Genomic DNA, 23,216 nt, shown 5'->3' with positions numbered 1-23,216 from the left:
GTGGTTGAATCCCTTGGTAGTTGAATCCCTCGATGATTGAATCCCTTGATGGTTGAATCCCTCGGCGGTTGAATCCCTCAGCGGATGAATTCCTCTGTGGTCGAATCCCTCGATGATTGAATCCCTTGATGGTTGAATCCCTCGGCGGTTGTAGCGTCCTCCCTCGATGTCCTTGGAATTGATCTACAATAGATCTGACCTGAAACAAAAACTGCTACTTGTGTTAGTATCATATTAAGGAAAATTTAATAAACCCTAACCAATCCATCTGTGACTCGACAAATGGAGAAATAATTTGTTCAGCAGATGTATCGAACAAGCTAAGAAATTCGGAAATATTCCTACACAGAATAAATGTTACTCGATGGGTAGACCTACCTAAAGAAATGTACAAAATTAACACCTGATAAGGATGTAAAAATATTAATAAATTAAACAATGTCAGTCAAAATATATTAAATACGCTCAGACCAAACGACAGAACAATTTCACAAATAAGGTCAAAATAAAAATTCAGATTAATTGATAGACGATGCTTGTGAACTTAGCTGACCAGTAAAAATATTCTACGAAATGAGGAATATCTTAGCAAGTGAGATTCAACTAATACCACAAGTAGTGAAATCGACAAAGCAATTTCGCAAACAAAATCGAGATAAAAATTCAGATTAATCGACAAAGACAGATACGAGTTCAGGAAAGAATTGGAAACAGAAACAGTAAACCATCGAAGGAAATACCCCATAGAGAATACCCCAAATCATTTTCTTTCAGAGTCTTATACGGTCAACGTAACGCAACAATTGCCGAAATAATAGAAGAACCAGTTAATAGAATATCTCATTGTACGTTGAAATGGTGGAAATATTCATAGTAACGAAACGAAAACCGATAAATTCAACAAACCCAATTTTTCATCAAACGGTAGTCAAACATAAACGAGCAAGCTTCAAATCAGAAAAATAAGAGAGAGAGGGGATATTTAAACAAGACTCACCACTGGTCAACAACTGATCAGTATCGGTCATCGTATGCTCACCACTGGTCAACTGGTCAGCACTGGTCAGCACTGGTCAGTCCTGGTCAGTCCTGGTCAGTCCTGGTCAGTCCTGGTCCCCCTTGGTCGCCACTGGTCAGCCTAGGATGATCCCGGGATACCCAGCGAGCCAGGAAGTCCGCCACCCTTGGACCCCCCCGCGAGAATGAGACACGTAAGTCTCCGCATGAGCCTTTAATGTAGTGGCGGAGGAGTGGGGATAGCACAGCGCGAGTCAGCCATCTCAACCCGTCCGGTGGACAAATTATTTCGCGAAAAATTATTATTTACGCATACTGATGAGCCCTTTCATTATTCATATACCACATATTGTTAAGAATTGTTTAAACTATTGCGTTGGAATGTTAAACAATGCCAAGTTTTATTTATAATTGTTTAATTCACACCATCGTCGAGTACGTACTCTGTATGGAGTTTACATGCAGCGAGTGGTATTCTTGTAAAAAATTATTTTAATATTTGTTGATTTCGTATCGCACGAATCAATGATTAATACCATTAGCATCGCGACATCGCGTTTTACGGGCAAAAAGACAGATTTCTCTCGCATCGCGATCGTCACTTAGGGGCAATCTTTCTAGTTCCTCGCGGTACGTGGACCTCCGCAAGGCCGAGGTGAAACTTTGTAGCTTTGCAAATAGGTTAAAAATAAGGAATAGAGTAAGGTACCTACAAATTGGTGTTCTTGATTTTCGTCCTATTTTGATCTCTAGAATTTCCCATTACAATTTTTCTCAGGGGTGACCGAACACCCTGTATATAAATTCAGAATCCAAAATAAAAAGAAACCCCCGGATCGATACGATGAATTGGTATTAATGGTTCTTCCGCGGTTTGTATAATTTCATAGTATTGGAGGAGGTAGAAGATGATCTCGATAGTGGTTCGGAGCGAGAGAGGCGGTAAAATTCTCGTGAAAGGCATCGAATCTGAATTACATAGACAACAATCAAAGGCTCGCTGGTAGATCCTCGATAAGGGGGAGGGTCTTGCCGACAACTACGCTGGAATTCCCGGTATTAGAGGCCCATCTCACGTAGCAGCTCATCAGCAGTTGAATTGGCCACTCTGCCCTGGCATCGAGTTTTCTTGACCTGGAAAGTTCAAAACGGTGCTTCGTCCGGTACGTGTGATTACGGAACATGTCATACGAGGGTAATTTATTTCTCAGACCGTGCATCGTCGCGCCACTTATATTTTTAATAGCCTACGGTTCGAGCATCGCGCGATCCGACGTTACAATTTCGTTTAAGCGCTCGTCGGAGGAGAGATATTGGAAGTTGCATGTATTTAGCAACGAAAAAGAACATTTTCGCTCGGTCGACCTATTTTCGTTCAGCAGTAGGCATCGTTTAATCGTTCGTTTCGAGATCAAAATCGGAAGTATCTTGATTTTTTTCTCGGCTAAATGGATATCGAGTATCATTTTTATTAACGCGTGGAGCGATGTACGTTTCGCGCGAGAGAATTATCTTTCGAAGGGTGGTGCAGAACGGCTGCCAGGGTAAAACAGTGCAATGGGGGTTGAAAGGTTGGTTCGTCGACTGTCCTCCGAGCGAGTGCCGATGTTACAGGGTGTTCTTCTATTGGTTGCCGTCGGTAAGGAAGGAACGTGGCTACGTTAGGGGTGGTTGTTGCCAGTCGAGTCTTTTCGAAGTTGTTTCGAGGGGTTGGAGCTGGGGTTGGACTCATAGGATGGGGCTAGTGGTACCGAATTCGCGTCGCGAGATTATCGAACTGCGTAAGCGGCTCTGCGGTTACTAGGAATTTTATTCGAAGGGGTAGTCACCCTTATTTTAGTTTATTTTCATTTGTACGAATCGAATAGGTTCAATGACCTCCGAATTTTGTACGATATTTATAAATCCTTTCGTTTTGTCGCTGTTTAAGGTTCTTGTGCACCCTTTCGGGAGATTTAAATAGTAATATATTAAAAATTTACCGCGTATGGGTGCTTAGGACAATTTATTAACTCTGGGATCATCGTACTGGTGCACGAACACATCGCTGATAGTCGACGGAGACGCGTTTAGGTTAAATCGCCGACTTGGGACGGCAGGATCGTCCTCCGTATCGATAAACCGCGTCGATGAAGAACGGAATGGCTCGAGCGGATCAATCGAATCGCGGTAAAGTCGGAGCGGCTGATTTCGCGCGGCGCCTTTTAGTACGACGATGCCCATAAAAGCACGAACGCGAACCTCGACGTTCCGTGGTATCGATCTAGTTTCTCGCGGTTGCGGATATTCTTGTGCGTGTCTCTGCGGCGCTCGGATCGCCTCGTAAATGCCACGATTTACCGCGTTCTCTCTTTACTGGTCCAAGTAGTCGCTACCTACGTTCAGTCAGACGGCTGACGGACTGACTATGCGTTTACCCTATCGAATTGCAGCGCTTCTATTAAACGGAGGAAACGTTCTACGCTTTTTCAGGACATTAAATAAATCTATTTAATCTGTTCAAGTCCTGATTAGTATTAGATAAACAACGATTGATCGTCAGACTATACTCACGATTGAAATTTTCATTTACGAACAAAATATCACTGAAAATACTCTTTTTCTTTTTATTTTACCGTGATCAATTATCAATTTACTAGCGTTTGCTATATTATAAATGTAAATTTTAGCGTACCATAATATTTGCCAGGTCGAGCGGAGTAAAATACCACCGGAAGTCGAGAGAATATCGTGCCTGGAATCTGGGTTCGAAAGGGTTGAGTTCATGAAGTTTTTATAGAAGGTCCGAGCCCTTTTGGACGCGACAGAAAGCAACAAGAAGGCACGACGGAAGGGTAGAAATGGCCGATGGTTCTGACAGGTTGCGCGCGCAGTGAAGATAGAATGTTGTACTATAGACACCCCCATTGTGTCTTACCCTTGGGTTATCATTATCGCTTTGTCTTCACCTACGTTCTGAATTATAGATAGAGCAGACGGCGACACAGACGTCGAGAAATGATCGTCGGTCTAGCTGTCTTTGTTGCACGACGACATAAACGGGGGATGGAATATGCATGCGGTAATTGAGAGGGCGAACGGGGCAGGGGCGTTAATTTGCGTCGGTATTTGTTTCTTATTCGTGGCTGAATACGGAATCATCAATTCGCGTTGGAATTTCTTTCTCGTTCCAACATAAACACAGAACGAGAAGTCGAACAATTTCTTGTTAATTTAAATACACCTACCGTGTCATTTTTTAAAACGCGACACCTTATAAATCATCGTAATGCAAGAATAGCAAAAGGACTTCCGCTTCTCTGTCGGCGCGGACGTTTAAAGAGAATTTTCTTCCAGTTAATAGGATTCAATTCGCAAGTAAATACATTACCCCCGACGTCTTTGTGGAAAGAAAAACGCGAATTAACATAGTTGTCAGCTACAATGCAAACTTGTTGCGCGAACCCGCCGAACGAAGTTATCCCAGAAACATGTTTCGTGAATCTTATCGGAAGAATTTACTTAAGAGTTCCGTTCGCCTTACGACCTCGTTTTCTCGGTTTTCGTTCAACTACTCGATTCGTTTATCGTAAATAATTTTCGTTCGGAACACGTACCCAATTTTGAGTAGAAATTTACCGCGTTAGATATTAAAACGACGATGGAAAGTCGCATTCGGAACGCGAACGTTCGACCCGCCGGAACGTAGAAAAATTCATCTCGGATTAAGCGAGTAAGATGAGAATCAACCGAGGAGAACTGGTTGGTGTACCCACGTCTGAGGAGAGCAAATTTGCGGAGCTTTCGCCCGTGGATGCGAATGTAAATCCGTTTCGAGGGAGTCGCGTAATTTGACGGGGCGTCGGTCGCGCGTCACCGGGAGATCAAGTTGCGAATAAATCTCGGCTCATTGGACCACGGATACACAAAGTCGTCCGCGATAAGACATCGCCCCGTTTGCTTTACGAGCACCGAATGCTTTCTGATCGAGACAGGCCCAGGGTAGTTTTATTTCGCCCGGGGACGAACGTAAACCGGACGACACGCGGAAGAAATAAAGTTAATCAGCCGAACGGACCGATAACGACGCTCGTAACTTATTATTTCATGGATTCGTCACTGCTACGTTAAACGAATCAGTCTCGAGGACGCTACTTCTCCCGTTTCTTGTACAAATTATAAATGCATCGAAAATTAGCCCTAACAGGTTGCTTTGTAGGTCGAAACGGAATCGAGGATCGTTAGCGCGTTATTGACCGAGAGACACAAAGTCGCGTCAGGTCAGCGTCCCCTTTACTCAGGGGCGCGAAAAACGCGCACAAAACGGGAAGGAGGCGCGCAGAAAGGGAGGCGATGCGAAAGGAGGCGACGACGCTTACGCCTCTCCGGTGATAAACCGGAAGAAGAGAGAAGATCGCGCGCAGCCAGGACGCATTTTTTCCCAGTGACATTGGAGAGTGATTAAAAACTTGATCCCGCCGTTGCCACCCCCCGTCTTTATCCGTCCGTCCTCTTCGTCTTTCGAGTTCCTCGAGATCCGCTGGCTTCCTCCCCCGGTTTCGTCTTCTTTCGTTTACGATATAGGAGAGCGGACAATATGGCGGAGTAATTGTTGTTCGGAGGGTAGAAGCTGGGCGGTCGGAGTTGCTGGAGGAGGGTAGGAGAAGGAGAGGAGAGGATCCGGAGCGTGTCCAGGAGCGAGCAAGAGGGAAGAAGGTCCGATAGTGTCGGATTACCGGCGGTATTGTGAAGTCCAGACGTGGGGTAGAAAGAAGAAACGGCGGCAGGAGTACCGGAGCGTCGCGGAAGAGGTGCTCGCCGGGGGTAAAAGCACGACGGAAGGACTAGGAAAAGGGAAGACAGCTGGAAGGAGAGCAGGAAGAAGAAGTTATTAGAAATACCAAAAGAGAGTACAATACCACCTGGCTGCCGGTGGAACAGTAAGGATAGCGAAGGTACGCCCCCCCTCCCCCCTCCCCCTTCCATCTCCTCCCCTCCCCTTCCTTCGACTCTAACCATCGCGTTTCACCCCATCGTCGGGCTTCCTGCAACGACCAGGAGGAACGGTAGGCTTTCCAGAGAGACGAGAGTCTCGAGCACTGAGAGGAAACGTCGGACGAAGAGAAAAAAGAGGAAAGGAGAAAGAAATACTCGGAGGATGGATAGAGGAAGGAGGGGGGCTGGAGGGAGGCCGTATCTTGGCGCTTTCTTTATTTGCCGCGATTTATTTCGCGATGTGCACACGCGCGTTTGTACGGGACGACGGTCTCGGCACCGTCGGGGCCAGCCGAGCGGAAAAATGTGATATTCCATGACAAATGGACGACGTCGGCTCGCTCGCGGCCCGGGGATCCACGTTTAAATGCGATTGTTTATTTCGTGCTCGATTGCCCGCTAATACCAATTTGCGATATTTCGTGGCATCGACCGCCCTACGCGACAGTGTCCCTCAAACTCTGCTCCAAGCGTCCTCGAGGGGCCCTTGGTTTTCCAGAGAATAAACCTGAACATTTTTTATACGATACCTGACAAACGTTTGCCGGTATAGTAATTTCAATATGCGCTAGAACACGTTTCAGATCGATTAATTGATGGACAGAGAAGGGGATGGTACGTAGAATATCCCGGTAATCGTAGCACAGGTGGGAAGCCAGTCGAAAATGTGAAATAAAAAGTCGACTTGTAATGCGATTCTATCGTCAGTGATCTATGAATAATTCTTTTGTAGAGTGGAATTTGAGAAACACTGTTCCACGATATATCCATCCGTTTTCTCTCCCAGACGGGAGAACGACAGGATCGACGCGCGATCTATCGACCAAATAATTTCCTGGATACGTCGATTCGGGGACGTCGTCGTTGCCGCGTTAATCGCGCCACCCCCTTCTACGCGAGGACGTAATTAAGTCCCTTTTAATGCGATAATTTCAATGAACGTTTTAATGAAGCGTTCGTCGTTCGTTTTAATAACCGATGCGATTATACTTCGTTCGACCGAGTATGGTGGCGCGTTTCGAGCGTCGATTTTTCGAGTCGTTGCTCGCGTTTCTCACCGGGAAACTAATGGGGGAAAATTCGAATCGATAGTCGCTCTTATTATATATTAATTTTTCGAGAGTCAATCGACCCCTTTCCATTATATCGTTCTACGCGTTTAAAAAAATACAGAAAAATTATTTCCTGTTTTCGCGAAACGTTTTACAAATCCAAGGGTATCAGCCGCGACTTTCGAGACAATTTCCCCGTCGATGGGGCGTCGCGCGAGCAAATCGAACGGCCGCTGATCGAACACTCAACCGCCGAGTGCTCAGGAATTCATGTAACTGCGCGATTATAGGCGAGTATTGGTGTTATCGGTTGCCGCAAATTCGACGGAGACGCGTAAATAATGCATTCTCGCGCGGCGTCCCGTCGACCGGAAGCGTAGGCGCAGCCGAGCCGATCACAAATCCAATTATAGGTGAAACTGTTCGCGGTGACGTCACATCCATCCTTCGGCAACCCTTTCGGTCGGTCTCTATCGGATAACAATTACCGCCGGGACTGTACAGTCGCCTATCCGTCGATATCTCATCTCACCCGCCCTCTTTCTCGCCCTTTGTGGCCCTCGCCCCTAACGACCGTGCAACACCCCCGAAAAAGAACGATTTCCCTCGTTTCACACTTACCGATTCGCGGCCCCTCGTTCTTTCCGCTTCACGAGTATTCTTTTGTCGCGGATACTCGCTGTTATCGCCAAGACCAGACCTCCCATCGACCTTACCGCTACTTGTTGACATCGTCTTGAGCAACCAATCCCCCGTAAACTGACAAAAACTATCGAATTTTTGGGAATTTGTCGCAAAGAAAGTGACGAACTCGTTATTTTTTAACGTTATCTCTACGTTTGGAAGAGAATCGATTTCTGAGATCTCGTCGAAGCAAAAGGCTCTTGCGTGCCGCGATTGTTAATTAACGCAATAAAGGAATTCGATACGCCGGAGGAGGGGAGGAAAGAATGGCGCAGAGATTAACGAGTACAGTGTCCCTCCAATCTCTCCGATATCTCTGAGAACGCGAAACGCAATTACGGCTGAGGCCATAGCGCGATCGGCGGGGAAAGTTTTAATTACCGGTATCAATTCGCATAACTCTCGCGATACGCCGAGAATTCAAGGCTCCGTTAGACACGCAGAACGAAGTTCCCGGGCGCGTTGCATATCGGTGTACCGTCAGCAGTCGTTCCCGACAAGTTTTAATTGCCAGCGTCTATTAATACGAGGATTATTGCAACAATATCCTCTATTAATATCGACGACGTAAACGTTTTTCGAATGCATGACCGCGTTCGCGCAGATCGATTCCATATTTGCGCTCGACGTTTAAATATTTCCAACCCCCGTTGTTTACTACGCCCGAAAACTTTTTCCCCCATTTGTTTGAAAATAGTTCGACGATTGGCTCGATCGCGCAAATGTTTTTTTAGGTACCCGGAGCTGATCAAGTGAAACGCTCGATACTGTGGATACTATTAAACATTACTCTATTCGACGATGATTGTTTGTTTCCGTGCGTACGACGATAACGCGAAAGAACGTTTTTCTTTCCGATCAGAGTATATGTTCGTCGAACGCTTGTGTAAAGAAACGGGAGAAGCGAGTTTAAATGAAATTCAGAACGCATTCGGTTCTTTCATCGAGAATGAATTGCATATGATTCCAATCCATCGAGTAAAATGAATACCGCATGTTGTAACGCGACAGCAAGAACTGTAATTTTAACGAACTTTAAAAAGAAACGGTTCAAGCTGGTAATAGCAGTGATTCGAGTATCGAGCTTTGGCCATTAATAAGAGGAATTAGCCCCATTCAGGGCGGCTCTTCTAGTGTGCGTTTCGCCACTCTCGATCACCGGTTTGACTTATCGTTACGTATGCAGAGAACACATTTCACACTGATATGCTCCGTATTTGCGGCCACTGAATTGCACTGATTGTATTCTCATGCAAAATATGTCGTCCATAATGGCTGGACTCCGGTTCCCTCTATATCTCCAATTACAGCGTCCTGGCATAATTGTTATCGCGTACATTTTGCATCTTGGAACACGGTTCGAATCTACCTTTCGCGTAATTCCGAACAACGAAACGGATATTATTAAACGTACCGTATACGAACTGTACATTGATTTTATAACCCTTGCTCCCAGCAAAGAAAGCTGTCGATATTAACGAGCTTAGCGACGCTTTAAATCCCGTTACGATTTTTCGCCCCGACGCGACAAATTTGTTTTTCGAAACAGAAGGGTTGGATGTAATGTCGTTATCAGACCCTCGGTCTCGCCATCAAATATCGGTGTCCCAATCTTCTTTGGCCGTTAATAGGATCGAGGCCTTAATCAATCAGGCATGGTGCAATTAACGTAACCTTTTGACAGCCGTTCCGTCCGAGATGAGAACACCTGACGTGGATTTCTTTAATCAGTCACTTTCGGAGATCGGGACGGCGAAGGGACGAGGCGACATGAAAAATAGAGAAGGGAGACGAATGAGAAATAAGTTGAAACGCGAAATGAATCGCGCAAGTGAGACTGACAGGCAATTTTTTAATCATTGAAGGCCGCTAACTGCAGACTTTCTCTAGCAGAGAAATAGCGGCAGACTTTTGCATAGAATAATGTAATCGCTCTTCGGATTCGTCCGTGTATAAATCACCGTCTACAGAAATTTTCATCCGGCCTGGGATTTCGAAATACGCAAATCTGGGGTCAAGTTGGGCGATAAACACGTTAAATAAATGATTTTCTACGTTCGTTTGCAAACAAATCGGTGTCTTGGAGAAATTTCACGAAAGCAAAGAACCTTGGAATAGTTAGATGCGAAACGTTATGCTGCAGAAAATAAAATAGAATAGGACTTCTTGTATCCTCCAGTTTTAAGTTTATGCTCGCGAGAGGTACGCGAGGGTGGGCTCAAATGACGGAGAAAAATGAACGGTAATTTACCTCGTAGCTACCGGGGATAAGTGGAAAGCGAGAAAGTGAAATTGTCGGGCGCGATCTCGAAATTAGGGACGAATTGAAACCGAAGGGTGAGAACAAAGTGAGCCGTGACTCTGGCAGGTAATGCGAGAAAGACGTCTCTGTAATGGTTCCTTATATTACAGACGGCGGTCCTTGCACTCTCGAGGATCCGTCGCAAGTTTCTCCGACCAGAAAATTTTATTCAAAATAATTTTTGCCCGACCCTGATACCGGTGTATTTTACACGCACAAGAAAGGGAGGACTCTGGCGTATACCAATACGCGATAAAAGTTCTGAAGCAATGCCGTAGAAAGGAGGTTTTCCCAATATCGAACGACGTTATTCCGCCGGACAATTTGCGTTAGCAATGGCACCGCGCAGAATAACAAGTCACTTGTTTGCAATTTCGTCGGTAATTTGGGATACGCGAATTGAGGTAAGCCTTTGAATGTGTCTCATTTTGGACGGTCACGCTAACAGAGAGATTTCATCATCAGCGCGTATTGTAGGCCGTTCGGGTGCCACGGGAGCCCCTGAATACGATTACGCTAAACGCGTTATAGCACGCGGAATTTATTGGGATGAAATTCATTCGCGTTTCGTGCGCGCCACGGGGGCGTTCGAGGCTCGATCGGGCGCGGAAACGTCGCGGGGCATACGTATTCCTTGGGTTCTGCCGTTCGAAGAGGCGAAGAAAAGCAACGAATGCACGCGTAATCTAAATTTACGAGGCACGAGGATCGCGATGCTCGTCGCGGAAGCGAATGAAAGTATAACGCGACCGCGATCTTCGTCGGTCTTCTTGAAACTTAAATGAATTATGCAGCTTCTAATCTTCCCGACGAGGCAAAGACCGTAAGCGCCGCTGCGCCGGGAAATCCAACGGAGACACGTTTCCGAGAGTTCAGAGATTTACTTGTTGGATCCAAGTTTCGGTTAATTGCTATTTGTCGTGCGGGTTTTAAATCTTATCGTTTCTGCTTAATCCGGACAAAGCAATTCCGCTAGTCAAACGCGTGAACTTTGGTACTCGATCACGCTCTCCGCGAGAATGGGACGGAAATTTCCTCTTTGCTCCGTAATTTATATCGAACGTATTTTATATTTTATACAAACAGTACGCAAGAATAAGGCAGAAGGGAAAAGTAGTTTGGAATATCCCGGGATTCGACCGGAAAGAGTTAAAGCAGCCAGGAGAAGTTTGACCCGTTGCAGAAAATTTGGCAAGAACCTCCGGAACGCGATTACAAAAGATACACTCGGGCAAAGTTGTTCAAAGTGTGGAACACGCTGAGCAAAGGTTCCCGCCGCGGAGAGGTGAACGTGGATTTAGCAGCGACAACGTTAATAAATCTCTGGTAATTAGAAATAATGTACCGGCGAGACGAAATTGCCGGTGGGCTCGAGTCGGTCGACTGATTCATTTTTTACGCCACGCGAGCGTTAAGATCTTTTGGCCGCCGGTTATAAATGATTCGCGAAACCGGAGCACTCCGCTTCAAACTGTCACGTATATCTACATCCCGGGACTCCAGCAGCCACCCGCCTCATTAGTCACGTTGGATTCGTTTCAATTAAATCGCCCTATGCTTCGTTAACCGCGCACTGTACCGCCGAACGTTCGCGATATTCTATTCAAAGGGCGAACGTTTCGCCACCTTGGTAATCTTTAGTTTGCAAACGCTTCCAAGTACTTTGAAGACTCGAACCTTAGAAGAAATTGTTTGCCGATTCTACAACATCGTGAAACGTTCTGAAACTCGTCTGCAGTTTGTAGCTATCCGTAGAAAGAGAGGGAGTCGCGTGGCGTTAGAGGTTAACTTGTTCGAAATTTTGGACGGTATCCAAAGAACCGTAGTCGAAAGGAACGATAATCGAGAAGATTAAAAGGTCGCGAGGCCGAGGATTGTCTCGCGTTGGCGATTAGTACCGGTAGTAGCGTCGGGGGCCGTCCGAAGAAAAGCGGCACGGTTCTCCGCGGGCGCGTCGTAAATCAAGAGTTAATAGTCCTCGGAGGCGGAAATATAGTTAAACGTCTCAATTGCAGCGAGCTCCTGCGCCGGCAAGTCCGGTTGGCAATACTAATTAAGTGGCAGTGTACCCTCTTGAAGGGAAGGCTCCCGAATCCGGAAACGAGGGTAGATGTAATTAGGATGAGTTGTGACGCCGGCAGCAGCCAAACCCTTGGCTTCGTTGCCGGCTGAACGACTCTCCTTCGTCGGGCGTACGTGGGCGTCTACACGTGCACGCACACCGACCGATCCTCCGCGTAATCTGCTCGAAGCAGACCCAGAGTCGGTTATTATTGTCGGCTCGGAGCTTGATCGTTCCTATCGAGTCGAGCATTAGCGTACAAATAATGCACGCGACTATCCGGCCGATCCTCGCTTTAATTGCCCGAATGATCGGGGACGAGATCGTGTAATCGATTCTCCACTCTACTGCGATCACCCTTCACCCCCAGCTCGCGGTCACACCAGACGAATCGCTCCTCGCGAAATATTTAGTCGGGATCGTACGAAAACAACGTCACCCGACGACCGGGTGTCTCGATGTTGCATACTCGCTGTCGAGTTAACGCTCACGAGGAATATTTGGGAGCTATATGAAAACTAAAGAGACGGGAAAAGAAGCACGAGTTTCGGAGGTTGATTCTCGGCGCGGATCCGTCGTGTGTTTTTGCGCGCGTAATTAGCGCGAGCGCAGTTTATCGCGCGATTAGCAGAGTTCCCCCGATCGAATTGAAATTTCCCGTAAACGAAGCCCAAACGTTTCAAATTAAGACAGTTTCTCTAACCTTCGGTATTCCTCCGGATAAGCGGCGATCGTAAACCCTCCACCCCCTCCATTACGATTCGAAGAAACTTTACGCGCACCTACTTTCTCTAATTGCTGGTCGCCAGAATCGCCACTAAATTTCCTTGACAGGATCAGCCACACCCTGTCTAGAGCTCATCAGGATAAAAGTCCCCGGAAGACGAAAACGGTTGAAAGGGCAGAGCCGCCAGGAATAATGCTAAAAATTAACTCGCTCCTTCTTCCGCGTCTCTTCCCTTTGTCGTTTAATTTTCTACTGCGTTTTCCCGCTAGAACAACTGAAATCTGACATCGCGCGTTTATTGTAAATTGCAACACATCGTAATAAATTTCGAAGGATCTTGACGCCGTTGGCAAGAAGGGCACGATCTGCATAGAAACTTTGCGCGTCTAGATCTAGTTTGCATTCCGTCTGGATTTTGGAATTTATATGCAGCGCGTAACAGGCTATTTACTATTTTACGATTTGCTGTTAGCGAACACATTACTTTCGCAAGCGCTGCGCAAAGTCGATGATCGACGTCGTCAGTCGCCGGTTCGTTGAAATACGAGCGTGGATTTCTCTTCGGACATCTGTTGGCCGATTGAAAGGCGGTCGATATTCGTGATGGCTGTCTTAAAAAAAAACGGCAGTCGGGGGAAAAACGTGTGACGGGGCAGAATGAAATACGTCATCGGCCGCGGTGATATTTCACAGTTCCGAGCGATCAATCCCGATGCGAGATTCTGGGAGCTGTTCACTCGCCGCTCCCTCTACAAATTAAAGAAGCTTCCTCCCGCGTGATGCCATTTTCCGTGGAAAGCTTCGATCGTGTCTGCCTCTCGTTTCCTTTCCGTGCTGTTTCTTCAACGTGTTCCTCCTCTTTCCCTTTCGACCCCCGCTCGCTGTCGTTCTTTCCTCCTTCGCGAATTATTTCACGGTGGCAACGAATCGCGGCACTCGATCGAGGCGTCGCGCGATATTGCACCGGCTACGACAGAAATTTTTTAATTAAATTTGACACTTTCGGAGACGAATCGAGGGATGGAAATTGATCGAGGAGACCGGTGGATCGCTGTTAGACGAAAGGGTTACTCGTCGAGTCGTGTGCTCTGCGGTACCATCGATCGTACTTTGCGTCTAATAAAAGTTTAAACTTTTGTCCTATCCGTTGGAGGAGTCGGAAGTGCGGAATCTATCGCGAGAGTATCGTTTCCGCGAGCATAGGGTGTCACGGTGTTTGTAGCAGCCGGAGAAATTAGAAGCCGGAGCAAGCGATAGCAAACGTTGAATTCCACGAGCCACTATGTTCTTCGATGAGACAAGATCTGCATTCCGGCGCTGGTTTCCGATAAACACATACTATTCGGCAAACCGTGGCAGCCGCTTAATTAATTTGCAGGTATCTTACGGGTACCCGGAATCATGTTGCCGGGTACGTGTGTTGCCGCAGCTAAACGCATTAACCCGTAATTATCGAAATTACAGAGCCGCGAGGAAACCAACCGTAGCCTTCCCTCGGCGTCTCCAAGATCCGTCGTGGCGCCATTGTGCGGCCTACTGCGGATACTTGGATGAGTGTCCCATCTCGCTAATTATTCGAACGAAGCCCGACCGTTCTAGTTCACCCCCTCGTCCCTCGAACTTAAGGAAATAGATTAACGCGGTGACTCAGTTTTAAGAAATTGAAACTTGATCGGGCCGGAGGTGGCCTAATCTAACCGATTAACGGGAACGTAATTAGAGTCGCGACGGAAACCCGGCTGATACTGCGGAAAAAGTTTATTGGCTGATCGTGATTGACGGAACGAGATAAAATGGGCGTCGAATGCTACGCGTAAATAAATTTCAGCACCATGACACGCCATACGGTTGACTTAATTTCGAGGATTCGGATTGGTAATGTTTCAAATAAGTGGACGAATATTCGAGGCGTCGGCGACGAAGCAAAGAACGCGTAGACGGGCACCTTCGTCTCGATTGGTTGCCTCCTCGTGGCAGCTGCGCGACGTCGACACGGGTTCAAATTTCGGCGGGCAATTTTTCCCAAAAAGTATTCCCTCGCGAGTAAGAAGCTTCCCTTTATGATGAAACAATATCGTACGTTGCCTTTCTCCGGATGTTCCTGCCTCGCGTTCTCCGCCTCCGACCACACGCACACACGGTCTCTTCCGCCTCTCCGATCCACTCTCACGGTTTTCGTCGCCTCCGCCCTATCTGCATTCCTAGTCCCAACGAGCCGCAAAGGAATTCCAATTTTAAACAAAAGTTTCCTGACGGCGGCAACCTCTCTGCTTTCTTTCCCCTCCCCGTTCTCTCTGCGTCCTCTCCTTCTCTGTCTTTTCATTTCGCTCTCTTTCTCCGCCTCTCCGACATTTTTCTTTTCTCTATTTTTCCTGTCTCTACCTTCGTCCCTTTCTCTCCTTTCGTTTCGCCCGGTTTCTTTGCTTCTGCGTTTCCATCATCCGCTCTGTCTGTATCTCTTCGACTTTCCCGTGTCTTTTCGACATTGTTGGCAGTACACTGTGATAAGCAGAATCCCGAGCACACGCACGGAATTTTAAAATAAATATTTTATTCGATCTTCGAGCACAGAACGCAAAACGCAAAAACCAGACTGCACGCCGTCTTGGATTCCTACGAACAATATTAAACTATGTTTACCGTTGTTATTTTCTTGGCGAAATCAATTTTACACCGCATTTTGTACGACATTTAATATTTTTCATACGGATACCGAGACACGTAATCTGCCATATTGAAAAGAGTAGATTAAAATCGAAGGCGGACAGTTTTAGTCCTTCCCTCGTTCATCCTCGCGTCTTTCTCTTTTTCTCTGTCTTTTCGTTTCACTCTGTTTTCCCATTTTTCTCTAGTTTTCTCCACCCCCGTCGTCTGCGTCGCGGATTCAAGCAACGCGTTCATGCACAGCGCCTCAAACAGCTCGAGTCGCTCCTATTTTGCCAGCATCTCCTTCCTTAATCGCCGAAAGGTGAAATGTTTTTTTCCCCTACGCGGCAGCGGTGAAGAGGTTCCTCGATACGCGCAGACGAGCGATGAAATTGCACTTACCTTTTAACTTTCCTTCGAAAAACCTACGGAAACGCGTCTCGCGCAGAACGGCCGCGATGACAGTCTCCAACCAGACTGCAACGCCTAGGAGAAAAAGTAAAGCCGGTATCAGACTCGTCGAGCGAGCGTTGATCGATACTTTGCATAGAGAGACAAGCGTCCCGACGATTTCGTTCGAATGCACGAGCACAATCGGCCTGGAACCGGAAAAATTCCTCGAGACTTCCTCGCTTGCCGCTGTCACCCTCTGCGATTACTGTCATAATCGCTGTCGCTATAATTCTGCACGAAATCTTCGACGTTGGCGGTTCTTTCGTTCGTTTAGTAACGGTCCCATTTAGGGGTGTGGGTATAGATTCATCGCCAAATTCTTTGTATTTGTTACTCCGTATCGAACCAACAGAAACAACGACTCTAGGATTATTTGCAGCTCCTCTAGGCGTATCCTCGCGTGGACGGAAGAAGATCCTCGACGGATTGAAAACACAGAAAGAAGCTAGGAACGCAAACATACGCGTACAGAGAGAGAGAAAGAGGCCAGTATCGACTGACGTTCGCTCCTGTTTACCTTTTTGCTGATCGTCGATTTTAATGCCCCCCCCCCCCCCCCTCCCTGCAGCAGGTTACGTGGGCGAGGGTGGAGGGAACTGTCCAGGGTAGAAAAAGCACGGGTCCCCGGTGGAGAAAATGCGAGCAAGGGCGACGATAAACAAACGCTAATCCATAAATCCTCTTGCAAACGGCAGAAAGCACGCGCTATATATGCGCGGCCGACTCGAGACGTATCAGTGCTGCGTCTGCTGCAATATCGATAAAACATTGATCCCCCATTCGTGCCTGAAGTCCGCCGTATAGGATTCGCAGTGTGCCGTGGTAGGCGGCCGCCACCCGGTGTCGGTCCGCGTTCCACACACTCGTACACCGGGTGTTCGTGCATACGGAACACCGTTCTCCACGAGATTATATTCGACTGCCGTGCGTGCACCTCTCGTACGATACCGCCTATACATATTTACCCCTCCATGTATGTACGTGCAGGTACGCGTCTGCCCGTATCGCGATCTGCACGCGAATCACGAATCCCTCGTCGCCAGGAATTCGACGATGATGGAATTTGGGTCGACGGCTGGACGACGATCCTTTTTCATCCTTTTTCAGACTTGGAACGCGATCACCGTGCCCCCGTGAACGCGTCAAGAGCGCGATTTTTGCGCGACTGCGCCCCCGAGCCTCGATTGGCTTTCGAACGTCGACGTTTCTGTCCCTGTCTTCGCGCAACGCGTCGCTGAATAAATTTTTAAAAAATAGTCTCGTCAAAATTGCGAGTGGAAGGTTCGTCGGGAGGGCACAGACCGTTTGCAGATCCATTCCAGAACGCCCGTGGATATTTCTAACCGTGAAGTAACGCGAGGATCGTGAACCCTTTCGCGGTCGGCGACGCGCGTCTCATTGATGTCAGATTAATTTTATTCCCGGCTGCTCGTCGTCTCCGTTCGAAATCATCTTTTCCGTTTAGCAGGCGGACGGATCAAAGCGACGGAAATCACGCCGCGCGGAGGCATTATCGCGCGCGATTCCGCTCGACGCCGCGGAAGACCGTATCCTGTCCCCGGTCCGCCCGCTTCTTGGCGGATCAAAGCGCGGATTTCTGTCGAGGCAACGAATTGGCAAACTTCTTTCTGAAGATGGAACAGTAATTATAAGGTCGACGACGAGGTAACCGGGCGACGGAGGTCGGGGTACGGGGTGTGGGTGGAAGTGCGAGGGCGGTGACTGTCGAGGCGCGGGCTGGGCAAAGTCGTAGGCGAACGACGGCTCAAACACTGCGGTGTAAAATTCACAATCTAATTCAACTAAGCAAATTACTGGCAACTTCCTGGGCGGTAGCTACGCACGCTGTCCCTTCGGCCTGCATTCCCAGAAACTTAGATCAAAGGGCCCGACGGATCTACCCCGACCGTCACCCTTTTACGAGCTGCCTCCTGTTTCGGAATATCGCTCTGGCTACGCCTTCCCCGATCCCCTTTCATCGGTTGCGTTTCATACTTCCGAGGTCTTTGTCCCGTCGACTTCCCGAATATCGAATTCTGGCTCCTTGACCGGTGGTCGAGCCACACGAACCTGATCCGTCTCGACTTGTTTACGTTTCCGTGTAACAGATTACGGGGCTGTCTCGAGGACTCATTAGGAATCGTTCGATATTCAGGTTATTTGCCTTCACGCTAAATAATCATACAGGCGGAATTTGTTGAACGAATTTCCGAGATACGCGCGGTCCCTGTTGTCCCAAAGATACGTCTCCAGAAATAAAAATACTCGAGGTACGTCGAGTCGCTCGAGTCCAGACGAATTTCTGTTTTATATTAAAGAAGACTCCTTGTCGGCCCCTTTCACCTCTTGGAGCCCTTCAAATCTCCGCCGCGTAATTTATATTGACACTAATTTCAATACCCGACAATGGAGTTCCACTTTCTCCACTCATATCGCGATTGCTCGTAAATAATGCGCCTATTGTCCCGTCGACCAGGCTGCGCGCTTATTACGTCGCGCGCGGGTCGTAAACTCGTCGACAAATAATTTTTGCCTATGAAAGAGACACTCGCAATCTTATGAAACTCGTCGCGAAGAAGCATCCTCGTAAGTAAGATTAAATAATAATCGCTACACCGAAAAAGTAGAAGGTTAAATATATGTGATACTCGAATGGGGTGAGACTAAGAGTAAGGCAATAGTTATGGAAAAAGTTTCGAGGTAGGAACCGAGTGGCTGAGAATTCGAGGGGTGGCAATACTTCCGGAACGCAATATTATTCGGGACGAGGCAGACGGTAATTCCCACTTGCTTGGTCTTTGGAGGCGAGGTAGCAGAAGCTGCGTTTGTTGATTATCCGGCCGGTAAACACAGCGCATTGTTATCGATTGGGCCAACAATCTGCCGCCCCCATATTGACGCAATACTGCCTCGCACTTGCATAATGAATGGTTGGCTAATGACCCTACGGAGGTTGCGGAAACCGCAGTCAGAGGAAGGTAGGCCCGGGCCTCGGAGCACTTCCGGCATCAAACATGCACCGCTCGCGGAGCTTCAGGTTCCACGAGTCTAGCCACTCGTCCGTGTATCGTACCTGTTTGTAATAGGAACACGAGGGCCGACTTTAATTCTTCATTAACCGTGCTTCGAGAGCGTGGCCAGATACTCGAGTTGGATATCCGCCGCGCGATACCGTTCGACGTGAATTTATCATACGCGTAGATTTTCGGACGACTCTCGACTTCCGTTGTTCTCGTCTGGCGAATCTCCTTACGTTAAGTACAATCCGTATGGCTCTAACATTAACCGTGCTTCTTTTGTTTTCAGCTGTACCAAGCCCGCGGACGCCAGCAAGCAGATTCTGACCACCAGTCTGACGCGTCACTGTAAGTAAATATCATCTATTTCCTTCGTGTCACGTTTGCGATCGTTTCGTTTTCTCGTATAAATTTTTTTGATTAATTGGCGGGAATTGCAGGAGGAACGGGAACGCTCGGTCTCGTTAAATACCGCTCGCGAGGAGCGTAATTCGTCCCAGGCGCGGCCGGGAAACGAAAACGAGACACCGAGGCTTAACAATCGTTTCCCTTCCTCTTATCTCGCGCGGGTAGCACGGCGTTCCCTGAAACTCAATGTCGCTCTCGCCGTTATATAAGTTGTACTTTAATACGTCGCGGCTGCGATTCCTTTGTAGCCGGCTTTCTGTCACTTTTGCCCGGCTCGCCAACCCGCGTACAGAACGGAACGCCCGTAGAGAGGGTGGAAACTGGGGGATGGTGGGTCGCGACATTCGCATGGAACTTCCACTTTTGTCCCCGTCCACGCAATAACGACTCTAATCTCCTTACGTTCCAAGCTGTTTTTGCGGCCCGAACGAAAGCGCTTACGGCGTTGACCAGTCGGCTATAAGGGACTTACAATTTACTTCCACGTAAGAGGCTTTATGCGGCGCATTGCGCGTAAAACGTTACGCTACGAGGGGACTTTACTTAACGTTCATTCCGCTTTACATTCACCGCGTACGCCGACCGAAAGGGAGGAAGGTAACGCGGCTTTATTGCAGACAACACCTACTTTTCGCGATAGCTCTCGGACAGACCGTTCTAACGGGTGCAAAAGGGACGGCCAGAGTTTTTCTCGCGGTCCAAAGTCTACCCACCGAAGAAACCGGTCCTTTCCGCTTGTCTTCGATCGTCACGGAGACGTAACTGTTACTCCGACTCGTTTTAAATCGTATATTCGGTAGGGTAGACGGTACCCAATTCTTCTGATTAATTTTTATATGGCCGGCATTTCGTTTTTTATCCGGCAAAAAATTCTGAGCGACGACGGTAAGAAACGTTCGAGTACTTACTCATAACGACCGTCTGGATTTTATACCGTCCCAATTATTATAACGCCGTTTCTCGAAATTTCATCTCGGTGCCTCGAGTTCGCTCGCAGGGGAAGAAGAGGTTTCAGCACATTTTACGGGCGTCTCATCGAGTGAATCATGGCGCACTCTTGCTTAGAACACCCCCGGGACTTTTGAAGGACAATCCAATTTCCAAGGCCGACTTTACGTCAGAAAGATATTGTTTTCAAGGGGATGCTGGGAACGAGAGTCTAAAAAATTCGAGTCTCCGACCACTTTATCCACGATCGTGTTTCGGTCCCCGTAAACAATTTCGATTCCATTCCATTCATTATTCGACATCTTTATTTACCAAATGAGAATGAAAGCAAAATATACCAATGGTAGTATTTGCACGATTTGAAAGGGTATAAGCGAATAAGTGAATGGTGTTAGAAAGCCAGATCGAGCCAAGGCTATTCATTATATGGTCTATTGGACGTATAGTAACTTTGTCGAACGCGACAGAGGCTGAATGTAGTTACTCAATGAGGTTTGGCGAGCCAACAATAAGGAGGCAGGATTTGGAAGGATTTAACTTTAAGCCATACGAGGAGGACCAATTTGAAATTCTAACCATGTTCAGTTCGTGTTCATGAATCGCAGTATGAATACTGGAAATGTCAATGAACTGCAATATTTGCGCCTCGTGGGATTGCATGTGAGCCCGAGAGGATTCACAAACGCGCAGAAGATCTGTGACAAATAAGCCAAATAGAAATTGCCCTAACATAGATCCATTCAGCACTTCACGTGTAATTTAAAGAACCCAAATCTTAAATCTGATAACTCCATATTTTCGACGCGTATTGTACGAGCCCATAGGTGTTCGAAGAATTGAAATTTTACATAGATTTCCTATGGTAGAAGGTCGAAATATAACATTTCAATTTTGAAGGATGAAACAATCGCTGATGAAGCAAAGAAAGCCACCGAATTTCATTTGTATCGATTCCGCTGCGCGTATCGAGTTTCTATTTCATACCGGTCGATGAAATTTCGAGCCATCAGCCTTACCCAAGATTTATTCGCATCGCGTAATTAAATATGTGGGCGATAACGCATATTCAACGTAATTACAAAAATTAATCGCATTTCAAGAATTATCTGATTCGCCGGGCGCCCGTATTAATTGAACGTTTATTCCGGGTTTCAACGGCTTCATGGCGATTCAATTAAATATTTTGTACCACTGTGCATTTAAATTCGTCTAGAGCGCGCGCGCGCCAACGCGGGAAAGCATTCGGTCGGAAAATAATGTTCGGGGACGCTCGAAATTCCACGGTTTCGAAATTACTGACCACTTCGCTGCGCGTTCCAAGGTTCCCTTGAGTTTCCATCCTACTTTTACTATTTCACACAGCGATTCTCAAACTACACCTTCCAGGGGACCCCTAAAAAATAGACAAATTAAATTGAAATTCCCAACAACTTCTCAGGTTGTAAAAAACAAAACAAAATTGACATAAGAATCTTTTTAATCTCTATAGTGAGAATAAAATAGCGAGAGAATTTTTTAATCTACTGTATAAAGAGTCCATCTTTTCCTGACGGATTAAAAAGCTCCTTCAACGCGATTCCCCAAGGGTACGAAAAGCACAATATGAGAAACACTGATTCAACATGTTCTTAGCAAAGTCAGAGAGATGTTTCTCCACCGTTTCTACAACGTTCCGTCTCTGACGGAAATTCGAGACAGACTCCGTTCAGTGTCAACAAACGCAGGAAAAATATTTTCAGGCCGCGGTATGAAACCTTTTAATTAAGCATTTCTTCGTTCGTGGATGGAAAAAAGATTTTTCATTATGTAAATCTTGGGGACTCTCTGGAGACATTCTTCGCGGCCCGCGGCCACTCGATCTTCTCTTCGAAGACTCTTGGCCGAATACTTTATTTTAAGTTTAAGAATTCGTCCTCTTCTTCTAACCAAATGCGTTTCATTATGGTCAACTTTCCACTTGTCGAGTACAGTTTCCCTGCTTATTATCTAAGCTTCAATCCGCGGAGCGCGACACCACTTTATAAATTATTTCTTCCGTTCGTTTTATTCTTCGTCAACGCGTAAAGAGATTATTATAGACAGTTACCTATTATTTCAGCCGACTCGACGATTCAATTATTTCCAAATAACAATCCCGGAAACGAAAGAACGAAATGTGATTTCAAGTAGTTATTTTTCGTCTCCGTTTCAATTAAAAATTAACCCTCTGCTTCGTGTTGGTTGAAGTTTCTCTTTCTTAAAATATTAAAGCACGATAACGTTGGCAAGATAAGGTTTCGGTTACTTTCTGCCTTGCTGCAACTCCCGAGGCTTCTAATCGGGAATTTTGAACACCGCTACGCCCTAGACGTCTAAAAACTTTCGTGATAGTACACACGTCGACGAAGTTACCCCGGAAAAGCGCATTTCCCTTGTAGCCTCGGTACAAGAAGAACAACGAGAGTTTTTTCAATATTTTCTCTGTAGTCGCTTTCGATCACGGCGCCCCTCAAACTCGGTTGCACTCGAATCGCTCGAAACATAGTGCTGCCGAATAAATGAGAGAAAAAAGTCAACCATTTTGATCGGATCCCCGTACTCTGGGAGCAATAGAAATTTAATTAAAGGCAAAAAGTGTTGGGGCGACAGTTATTGGGGCAAAATGAGCCCGTGTTGGCCGGAAGTCCCCAGAAATAGATCGGAATTGGTGTTCGCGAGACACGTAATCCCGACAGGAGAATCGTTGAATGGCCGACTGGAGTCGGTGTTAGTTAGAAATGGCGCTCGACTAGCAGCCAGAGTGGGTTTACATCGCAGTTAAGTTTCGCAGTAACGTCCGTGCCAGGGGGACGCGACACTAAACCGTCTTCCATGCCCCCCTGCCGTTGGGACGCGGATTTACCGACCATTTGGCAAATGAAGACGAAACTGCCTCGTAGATTACCGC

The 23,216-nt window shown here is 47.0% G+C and overlaps 1 protein-coding gene across 11 annotated transcripts in view; it reads left to right on the top strand.

Moving 5' to 3' along the window:
- The window catches only part of Ten-a (Teneurin-a transmembrane protein), a 594,721-nt gene that overhangs the window by 201,104 nt on the left and 370,401 nt on the right, over window positions 1-23,216 (top strand). For all 11 annotated transcript variants that reach the window (XM_076772668.1, XM_076772616.1, XM_076772642.1 and 8 more), the window contains one exon: window positions 19,224-19,282. The gene's annotated coding sequence lies outside the window, so the exon portion shown is untranslated. The remainder of the gene's footprint in view (window positions 1-19,223; window positions 19,283-23,216) is intronic.

This window comes from Colletes latitarsis, chromosome 1 (assembly GCF_051014445.1).
Source record: "Colletes latitarsis isolate SP2378_abdomen chromosome 1, iyColLati1, whole genome shotgun sequence".
In the NCBI taxonomy this organism is placed as follows: domain Eukaryota; kingdom Metazoa; phylum Arthropoda; class Insecta; order Hymenoptera; family Colletidae; genus Colletes; species Colletes latitarsis.
This window is presented reverse-complemented; position numbering and strand designations above follow the sequence as displayed.